We start from the raw sequence: 10,908 nt of genomic DNA on the forward strand, positions 1-10,908 counted from the left end.
ACCGCTGGACCCCCATCCCTGGCTCTCAGCCTGCAGCTTTCTGGGGCGTCCTTGTTGTTCGTTGTTTCCTCTGGGCATCCACCGAATGCGATGTTAGGAAGAGGGACCTGGGAGTCCGTTTTCGTTCATTGGAAAGCAACTTCACAGATGCTCGGGACGCAGTCGGAGCGCAGGGGTGTGTGCGCGCTCGTTTGCTTCTGGTTTTCATTGCTCGGTTATTTCTTTTGGGGTTTTGGGTTTGGTTTCAAACCAGTGTTGTACCTTCAAAGATGTTTCCCCTGATAGAACCTTACATTGGCACCAGTGCGGCGAGGAGGGTAGTGGGCAGTGAGGAAAAGACTCAAATGCCTGAGTAAACGATGCCTGGGAGGAGGGGTGGGGTGGGGGTGGGGAGGACGCCTAACTGACTCATAATAAAATTTGGAGAGTATGACCTGTTTCTTCTAAGTGTTTCCAAGACCCTTCATTTGCCAAAAAAAAAAAAAAAAAAAATATTGGAGATTTCATATGCACATTAATGCAGAGAGAATGATACTGGTATGTCCATCAGCTGGGTCTTACAGTTACTCAGTCATGGTCAGCCTCATGAATGCCCCAGCCCCACATCCTCTCCCTTCCACCATCCCCATGATTTTGAGACAAATCCCAGGCATCAAAAAATTTCAATCTGTCAATTGAACCATTCCTTTATAGTACTCTCCCTGGAGGAGGAAATGGCGACCCACTCCAGGATTCTTGCCTGGAGAATCACATGGACAGGGGCGCCTGGCAGGATACAGTCCATGGGGTTGCAGAGTTGGGACATGACTTAGCAACTGCACAGAGATAGTATTCTAGTTTACCTCACGTAGCCCTGCCACCTCGGAGAAGGCAATGGCAACCCACTCCAGCGTTCTTGCCTGGAGAATCCCAGGGACGGGGGAGCCTGGTGGGCTGCCGTCCATGGGATCGCACAGAGTCGGACGCGATTGAAGCGACTCAGCAGCAGCAGCCCTGCAACCTAGGGAATTTGACAGGTGGGTAACCTGGGACCCAGAGAGGCTTTAAACCCAGAATGGATTTACTCGGTGTAACCGTCAAAAGTCCATCCACAACGTGATCCCATGTACACTTCAGCCCTGGAAAGGAGGTAGGGATAATTATTCTATGTCTGACAAAACCCCCAGAGAAGCTTATTTATTCCTGCCACATAATCAGAGACAGAACAAGCACTGAGACCTAGAATTTTGACTTCCTTTTCTACTTTCTCTTGCAAAGTCCCACAAACTCAAAGTGCTTCCTAGTGGCAGGTCTGCTCTTTGTTGTCACTGCAACCCCATCCGGTAGGGACACTTGCTGCTGCTTGGCTTCCCATCGCCCGCAGGATCTCTCTTCTGTGTTTGAGAATCACCGCTGTATGGCAACATCTTTCTGTTCCACTCACAGCTGAGCTGGGATTGGCCGATCAGACACAACCCTCCTGGGACTTTAGATGGAGAGCTAGTGATGTCAAGGAGCAGGGAGATTTCATTTTGGCGGTGACAGAGGTGCCCCCTACAAACATCCACTCTCCAGGGGCAGCAGAGACATTGAATCCAGCTGTAACATCCAGCTGCCAGTGACAGCCAGGGGTGACCTCCCCAGTGTCTTGTGTTTCGATTAGATTCTGAAGGTTCACTTTCCTTGGTTCCTGTCTCTTTGCTGAGCAGGGTTCCCCAGCTTCCCCAGGGGTTTTATGGGCAGTCCAATATCTTATTGATATATTTCAAAATCAAAACACTTTCAGTTGCTTGCCCTAGAGACTCCAACTGACCTATACCCTCTGAGTTTCTGGCTCCACGAATGAGAGTTTGGCTGGCATCTTTGGAACAGCAAGCGGGAGGAATGTCAGCAATCAGCTTGGGTGCGGGGGCCTCAGGGTTGGCATGGGGTGGGTGGCCCTGGTGCACACAGCTGTCATTTCAGGTAGAGAAAGGGCAGGCTGACATCGCAGCAGAGTGTGTTCCAAAGGCAGGGCTTTCTGCACGCCTGCTCTCTGCCTCCCTAGCCAAGTTCCCCCGGCTGCCCTGAAGATGCCACTGTTGCTCTTCTGCTTGCAGATCCGAGAGCCCAACAGAGGCTGTCACCAAGCCGGCTTCTTGCCTGGGCGCTGGGGGACTCCAGGGGCTGCGGGAACTGTGTGTTGGACTCTTCACTCTCCACGGCCCCTTTCCCAGCCCCTCTGCATGGATGTGGCAGTGAGGCTTTCTTCTTCCTCTGCCTCCTGCTTCGTGGTTCCAGTAAAACCAGGATGTGGGCACGGAGTTCAGTTCCAGCAACTGGGCAAGGCACTGGGCTGGGAGCCAGAGCTGAGATGTGAAACAGTTTCTTTTTTTTTTCTTCTGAGGAAGCACACAAGTAGAAGGTACCTCCTCATTTTATTGCCATCTTTAAAAAAAGAAAACTTACTGTTTTATACTAGATAGAGCCGATTAATAATATTGTGATAGTTCCAGGTTCATAGCTGAGTGACTCAGCCATACATAGATGCGTATCCGTTCTCCCCCAAACTCCCCTCCCATCCAGGCTGCCCCATAACACTGAGCAGAGTTCCCTGTGCTACACAGTAGGTCATCTATTTTCAATATAGCAGTGTGTACATGTCCATCCCAAATTCCCTAACTATCTCTTCCCCCAGCCTCCTCCCCTAACCATAAGTTCATTCTCTAAGTCTATGAGTCTGTTTCTATATTCTAAATAAATTTATTTGTATCATTTCATTTTAGATTGCACATATAAGGGACATCCTATGATATTTCACCTTCTCTGTATGACTTCCTTCACTCAGTATTTTGCCATCTTTTCATTTTATTTAGAGATGACTGCATGTGTATATGTGTATCTTGTGGCAACTCTTTTTTTGTTGTTGTTAACTTAAAAATATATTTATTTATTTTTGGTTGCACTGGGTCTTTGTTGCTGTGCATGCATGTGGGCTTTCCCTAGTTGGGTCGAGTGGAAGCTGCTCTTGGCGGTGTGCGGTTTCTCATTGCAGCGGCTTCTCTTGTTGTGGAGCGTGGGCTGAAAAGTTGTGGTGCACATGCTTTTTTTGCTCTATGCCATGTGGAATCTTCCCAGACCTGGGATCAAACCCGTGACCCCTGCATTGGCAGGCATAGTGCGGCAACTCCTGAGGACAAAATTTCCTCCTTTCTCCTTAAATCTTTTGGGGTAGGATTTTAAGCAGCCAGTGTTTTAAGTTCAAGAGATGACATTTAGATCACCCTGGGCTCCTGAAATCAAACCTAGCATTCTGCCGATTATAATGGCTGTCATTTCAGGCACCACTTCAGCACTTTGCATGTATTATATTTAATTCTCACAGCACTTCTATAGCGTAGCTTGTCTTCCACTCATCTGATTGTAAAACAGGGTTTCATCAGGAGCGAGGCACCTGTCCGAGATGACACAGGCAGTCGGAGGCTGAGTCAGTCTTCGGATCTCAGTTAGTCTGACTCTGCGGTCCTTGATCTTTGTCACATTACTAGCTTCAAAGAAAATTTCAGAACATCGAAAGCCAGAAGAAGCAGACAATAACGAAGCAAAATTCAGACGGCACTGGCACCGCCTCCTGCCCTTTGCCCAGCAGTGAGGATCTGCAGGTTCAGGCGGATGCAGGCCCCGGGCTGGAGTGGCGTCCAGTGATGCGGGAGCCAGTGACCCCAGGGTGGCCGTGCCCAGGGGCCCAGTTGTCTGCATGCTGGAGGGCTGTCTTTGAAAACTGGGAACATGTTCTGACATTTTCCCTTTCTCTGGGCCTGTCAGCACTCTTATCTCACTCAGAACATTGAGGGGGCAGGTTTCTCCTCCCTTTTAAATAGAAATACAGCAAGCCAGCCAGCATCATGCCTAAAATAGAAGGGTCTTTAAAAACACATTTTTGCAGATCCCACGTGTTCTCCTTCATTTATGCATTGTGTGGTCTCGCATCTGGACCTTGGCTCCCTGATGAAAGGATTCAATAAATATTTGCAAAATGAGTGAATAGCGTCCTACCTATATGTCGCGTAGTCACGAAGTGTCTGCCCAAAGCCCACGCTGGGAAAGGCAGATGGGGCTTCTGTCATCGGTCACCTAATAGCTGAAATACTAAAAGCAGTAAGATGGTTCTGACCTGTATCACAACCACTTCAATGCCTCATTTCAGTACCTTTCTTTTTCTTAAGATTTTTTTGATGTGGACCAAAGTCTTTACTGAATTTGTTATAATGTTTCTGTTTTTAAAAAATATTTATTTCTTTAGGCCGCTCGGGTCTTAGTTGTGGCACGTGGGCTCACTAGTTGTCGTGTGTGGGCTTAGCTGCCCAGTGGTATACGGGATCCTAGTTGCCCGACCAGGGATCAGACCCGAGTCCCCTGCATTGCACGGGGCATTCCTAACCAGTGGACCACCAGGAAAGTCCCTGTCTCTGTTTTATGTTTTGTTTTATCGGCTGCCAGGCATGCCTGATCTTAGCTCCCTGACCAGGGATTGAACCCGCACCCCTTAGAATGGAAGGTGAAATCTTAATCAGTGGACCACCAGGGAAGTCCCAATAGCTCTTCTTTAATGACAGGTGGCTGCCTTTTTGGCATGTCCATGTTCAGTCTCAAAGGGGAGCCTGCTGAATCTTAGGTCTGTCTGTCCACGGATGATGCTGGAGGAAGGGCTCTTCTCTTATAGATTTAGGGTGGAATGGAGGTTGAGCACAACAGAGAAGAGATGATAAATGGAAGAGACAGAGTAACCAAGGGACATTAAAATAAGACATTTAACTCTGGCCACCTCATGCGAAGAGTTGACTCATTGGAAAAGACTCTGATGCTGGGAGGGGTTGGAGGCAGGAGGAGAAGGAGACGACCGAGGATGAGATGGCTGGATGGCATCACCGACTCGATGGACATGAGTCTGAGTGAACTCTGGGAGCTGGTGACGGACAGGGAGGCCTGGCGTGCTGTGATTCACGGGGTTGCAAAGAGTCGGACACGACTGGGTGACTGAACTGACTGAACTGAAGCTAGGAGAAGGGCTTCCCAGGTGGCTCAGTGGTAAAGAATTTACCTGCCAGTGCAGGAGATGGGGGTTCCAGCCCTGGGTTGAGAAGATCCCCTGGAGGAGGAAATGGCAACCCACTCTAGTATTCTTGCCTGGAGAATCCCATGGACAGAGAAACCTGGTGGGCTACGGTCCATGGGGCAGCAAAAGAGTTGGACATGACTTTGTGACTAAACAATAACCACAAAGCTAGGAGAAATGGAAAAGGAGAAAGCAAGAAGGTAGAGGGAAAGAAGGAGAGGAATCTGACAGCAAATGAGCAGATAGCAAAGAAAAGAAAGGGAGATTTGTTCTGGTATAGGATCGATTGTATCGATCAAAGGAGTGCCTGGGGCGGGACAGGAGATCCAGTCACAAACCACTGCCTGGGGTGATTGAGACACTGGGTGTTCGCCCTTGGCTGACATGCTAGTAGGGTAAGAATGCCTCCAACAGTCGTCTTAACATCTCTGTGTCAATGTTTATCAGCCTGTGTCAACTAGAGGTGACATTTGTCATGGGAGGGATGGTTATTTGACTTAACTGTTTACAGATACCGGAGACCCTGCCTTCAACAAATAGCCAGGCAGGCATCACGTTTGATGCAGAGAGCCTGGACGTCTGGACTGCCCACAAACTCAACACCTTCACTAGAAAAGGAGATATCAGAAATCCCACTCCAAACATTAGTTTGGACCCTTAATTAGTGAGTATTTGAGCGCCTGCTATGTTAGCTAGCTCTGTTGATGCAATGGAGGATCGAAGAGATATTTGATGAACAGCCAATGGTCCTGTAACAATCTCTCATTTCTCTTTTTTAAACTTTTAATTTTGTATTGGGTTAAAGCCCATTAACAATGCTGTGACAGTTTCAGGTGGGCAGCGAAGGGACACAGCCACACATATACCTGTATCCACTCTCCCCCAGACTCCCCTCCCATCCAGGCTGCCCCATAACATTGAGCAAAGTTCCCTGTGCCGTACAGTAGGTCCTTGTTGGTTCTCCATTTTATTTTTTATCTATTTGCTTTTTAAAGTTTATTTAATTGCAGGATAATTACTTTACAGTATTGTGGTGGTTTTCGCCACACAGCAGCCAACATGAAGCGGCCACAGATGTGTGTCCCCCCATCCTGAACCCCCCTCTCCTCCCTCCTCACCCTTATCCATTTTAAGTACAGCAGTGTGTACGTGTCTATCCCAGACTCCCTAACTGTCCCTTCCCCACGTTCTTCCCCCCTCCTCCCCAACAACCATAAGTTCGTCCTCTAAGTCCGTCTCACTTGAAGCGTCCTGCACTCTCTTCCCTGCTCCACCGTTCCACCCTGGCCGATGAGCTCTCTCACATGTGTGGAGAAGATGGAAGTAATCAGGAAGGTCCTCAAGTTAAGTCCCCTAAGTCCAACTCTGGATCTCACCCCTCCCACCTCTCAAGCAGCTCACTCTCTTCTCTCTCCTCCATAATTTTCTCCTTCTCAGTGGGATGGTTTCCATCATCTCAAAAATATTCCCTAGCATCTCCCATCTTATAAAAACGCTCCTTTGTCTTCCAGTCTCCTTCCAGCATGGCCACCTCTCCCCCTGTCACAATGAAACGTTTTGGCCTTTGGTAATTGCTGTCCCTACAAGACGCCCCCAGTTCTCTTCTCCGACTCCACCTGTTAGGCCTCCTTGTATTACCATTGCATCCACTGAAAGACCGCCCTCCCTGTCTCGTCAGTTTCAGTTTCAGCAGTCACTTCATTTCTGGACCTTTCAGCAGCCTTCAGCGTGGCTGACCCACCCCTTATTGACACAGTTGCCTCTTTTTTAATTGGAGGATAATTGCTTTACAATATTGTGTTAGTGGCTGCCATACGTCAACATGAGTCAGCCATAGGTATACATATGTCCCCTCCCTCTTGAACCTCCCTTCCACCTCCCTCCCCATCCCTCTCCTCTAGGTTGTCCCACAGTGCTGGCTTTGAGCTCCCTGCATCATACAGCAAATTTTGCAGCACTGTTTACAATAGCTAGAACATGGAAGCAACCTAGATGTTCGTCGACAGATGAGTGGATAAAGAATTTGTGCGTATATACCACAGAATATTCCTCAACCATAAAAAGGAATGCATTTGAGTCAGTTCTGTTGAGGTGGGTGAACCTAGAGCCTATTACACACAGTTGCCTTTCGACTTCTGTCAAGACAGCCTCTTCCATCACTCGGCACTTCCTCTTAGTCGCGTTTGCTGGCTCTTCTTGCTTTGCATGACTTCGTAACATTGGAGGGGCCCAGGCTCAAGCCTTAGCACGGGTCCCTTCTCAGTCTGCAGTGCCTGACTAGGTGACGCCATCCTGCCCAGTCCCCTAAAGACTCAGGGTCGCCCCAAGGGTTCAGGTGGAGACTATGATGGCAGTGCAAGGGTAGAGGAGGGGAGCGGTGTTTGCAGATATCTCCTGCATTTGTTCCCCCAGCCCAGGGCTCCTGGGTTATACATCCAGCCGCCTCCTTAGACTCTTCACTTGGGTGTCTAAGAGGCATCTCAAACCCAATACGTCCAAAGTAATCATTCTCTTCCTGCCACCCTTCCTATTCTCTTCTCCGAGCCAACCCTATCTCAGAAAGTGGCACCACTGAGTTATTCATGCCAAAACCCCAGGAATAATCCTCCACGCTTCTCTCTGTCCACACCTGATCCATTTTCCAATCCTGTAGACTCTTCCTCCAAAATAGGAGTTGACAAACTTTGGCTGTGAAGTCAGAGAGTTAATGGGTTTTGCAGGCCCTGTGGTCTCTGTAAGAACTGTTCAACAAGGCCACCGTAGCAGGAAGTCAGCAGTAGACAGTAGGTAAGTGAACGGGGATGGCTGTGTTCCAAGAACACTTCATTTACAGAAGCAAGCCGGGGGCCGGTTTTGACCCATAATTTGCTAATCTCTGGCCTTTTCCATTTCCACTGTTACTACCAGAGACCAAGTCATCAGTTTCTCATCTGAGCCACTTACATTGCTTTCTCTTTTGTTGGTGGGATCTTAGTTCCCAAACCTGGGATTGAACCCACGCCCCCTGCGTTGGAAGCGTGAGTCTTACCATCAGACCATTAGGGAAGTCCTTCGGATTACCTTCTAATTCCCCGTTTCTACTCCTGACCCATTAGTAACTCTCTTCGTTATGAAAGCAGCTGCATCTTTCAAAAGTGTGAACCAGGCCCTGGGTGTCCCCTGCTTCCACCCTCCAGTGGCTTCTCCTCTTTCTGGGGCAAGTTCCGACTCCTAGCAAAGACCATCAAGACCCTGCATGACTGGCCGCATCTCAGCCCCTTCTTCCCTCTTGTGCTAGTCCAGCCTCACTGGTGTCCTTTCTGTTTCATAAAGAAGGCTTGACTCACCCCTTTCTGAGGCTTTCACTCTGCCTGTTTGTTTTATCAGATCTTCACGTGGGGTCACCTCCTCTGAGAAGACTGCCCGGGTCACCCCAACTTAAAGTAGGAAGCGTTAGCATTTCTAAAGGACTTTTTATATGTCAGCCACTGTTATAAACTCTTGGAAATGAACTGCCTTATTCAGTTCTCACAGAAAACCCCCTGAGCTAGATCCTGTTCTTATCTCTACTTTATTGAAGGGGAAATTGGGGCCAAGAGAGATTATATAATTTCCCCCAAATGATTGAGGAAGTGGCAGAGCCAAGAAATAAACCAGGCTCTCTGGCTCTGGGGTCCACGACCTTAGCATCGCTCTTTACTGTCTACGTATCACTTTTATCATAACGTTTGTCGCTGTGTTGTGATACATGTTCATTTATTTATGCATCTGTTTGTTGAGTGTCTCCCCTTCAGCTTGGAGCAGAGATCTGATCTGTCTTTTGTCTCATCAAATTCTCAGCTTCTAGACCAGTACACACAGTACTGTGTCTGACACACAGCAGATACTCACTCTTTGTTGAGTGTGTGAAAAATAATTTAACTTTGTAGTTATTTATTGGTATGCTGACGAGTCTATAAACATTCAAAATACATCTTATCTTAGAATTCCTATGAAAGAAAGGAAATGATTAGATGTATTACTCTAATTGCAAAAATGTTGAATTCATTCGTAATCTGCTCAGCCCTCCCCTTACCCCCAGAATATGTGAATTCTTTGGGCTTTTAAATGTTAGTTATGAAATGAGAAGAGTCTTGTGGTCATTTTCACCTTCTTATTCCTTTTCTTGTTGCTTCTGGGCTGTGTACTCTAGGGCAGCAATCCTAAGGGTCAGGATGAGTTAAAGGGAAGGTGGTCCCTTCCAGTGTGGTTGAATGTTTTCAACTGAAGGACACATCTGTAAGAGGAGCTTTTTTTATTACAGGGCTTCCCTGGCAGCTCAGCAGTTAAGAATCTGCCTGCAATGCAGGAGAGGCCGGTTTGCTCCCTGGATCGGGAAGATCCTCTCGAGAAGGAAATGGCAACTCACCCTAGGCTTCTTGCCTGGGAAATCCCATGGACAGAGGAGCCCAGTGGGCCATAGTCCGCGGGGTCGCAATAGAGTCAGGCGTGACTTAGCAACCGAACAACAACAACGCCAACAACAGCAACACGTTATTGCAGTAATCCTGCCCTCACCAGTATTCTTGTGTGGGAAATCCCATGGATGGAGGAGCCTGATAGGCTATAGCCCATGGGGTCACAGAGTCGGACACGACCGAGCAACTTCAGTTTGCCCTCACCTTGCTTAGCGAAGTATGTGGCCTCCCAGGCACCCATAGCTGCCACCTGAGAATATTTGACTGTAATGATGAAAGAAGGGATGTTTTCCTCTTGGATACAGCATAATTGGAGGAATAACTGGGAGGAAGCAGTTGTCAAGTCTCCCTTTCCTGGGGATGAACCATTGGCAGGATCCTGTCTTATCCTGGGACTCACACAACCTAAAATCATGTGTCAGTTAATGGAGGACTTAGACCACGAAGAGTTCAAAGACTCCGGCGGGGAAATCAGATCGCCGCGCAAACTGCCGTTTCAGGAGGAGGTGTGCTTGGGGGAAGCCTTGTCTCTCCTGGACTGTGGACTTTATTGGCTTCTGTTGTATTGTAAGCTCTACCAGGTAAATCAGAAATGTAAAACTGCTTGGCCTGAGGCTGGGTGATCAAAAACCCTGAGTTCTTAAGACTTGGGAAAATTTGCTCTTTGAGTGTCTGCAAATAGAGTTTGGGGGAGAATGCCACCACTTGGCTAAAATGTATTGAATCTTCTTCTGATAGGCTTTTGGTACAGGCGTGGATCATGGAAGAGTATGCTACTTGACCTTTGAATTTGAAAAGCCGTGCGCACGACTTTATGTCTCGCAAAGGAGGCTCACATAGTTGCATTCTGCGTCGTCTGCCCAAAGCAGAATCTCTGGGTGTTAACCACCTGGCATCCTCTGTGAGTGGGTGGAGCTCTAATCCTGCATCCCATTCGCTGCTCCTGAGCTGTCCAGGGGTTATTTTCTGAAAACCTAGTTTATCCTCTTAGAATTTGCTAATTTAGAAAATTATATTTATTTATTTGGCTGTGCCACGTGGGATCTTCCGTCTTCATTGCAGCCTGTGGGACCTTTAGTTGCAGCTTTCAAACTCTTGATTGTGGCACGTGGGATCTAGTTCCCCTGACCAGGGATTGAACCTGGGCCCCCCGCATTGGGAGTGTGGAGTCTTAGCCACTGGACCACCAGGGAAGTCCCTATCCTCCTAGAATGTAGAGAGTGCTTTTAAGGCCGGAAGGCCCCCAGGGCCCCTCAGTTATGCCCTCCTGCACCTTGGTGAGGTATGAGGTAAGGGTAGGGGTGGGTCCGGGGGTCCAGTGGAGGGTAGTTTAGGTGGTTTGCTCACCTCCCTGGTGGTGCAGTGTGCAGGGGGCATGTGCGGTACTCTGCTTTTGCC

At 48.3% G+C, this 10,908-nt stretch overlaps 1 non-coding gene across 1 annotated transcript; it reads right to left on the reverse strand.

Annotated features, from left to right (window-relative positions):
• Positions 1 to 10,629: 10,629 nt before the first annotated feature.
• On the reverse strand, positions 10,630 to 10,703 carry TRNAG-CCC (transfer RNA glycine (anticodon CCC)). Its single transcript has one exon. It is a non-coding gene; the product is annotated as a tRNA-Gly (tRNA).
• Positions 10,704 to 10,908: the final 205 nt, after the last annotated feature.

This window comes from Budorcas taxicolor, chromosome 19, assembly GCF_023091745.1.
Source record: "Budorcas taxicolor isolate Tak-1 chromosome 19, Takin1.1, whole genome shotgun sequence".
NCBI lineage: Eukaryota > Metazoa > Chordata > Mammalia > Artiodactyla > Bovidae > Budorcas > Budorcas taxicolor.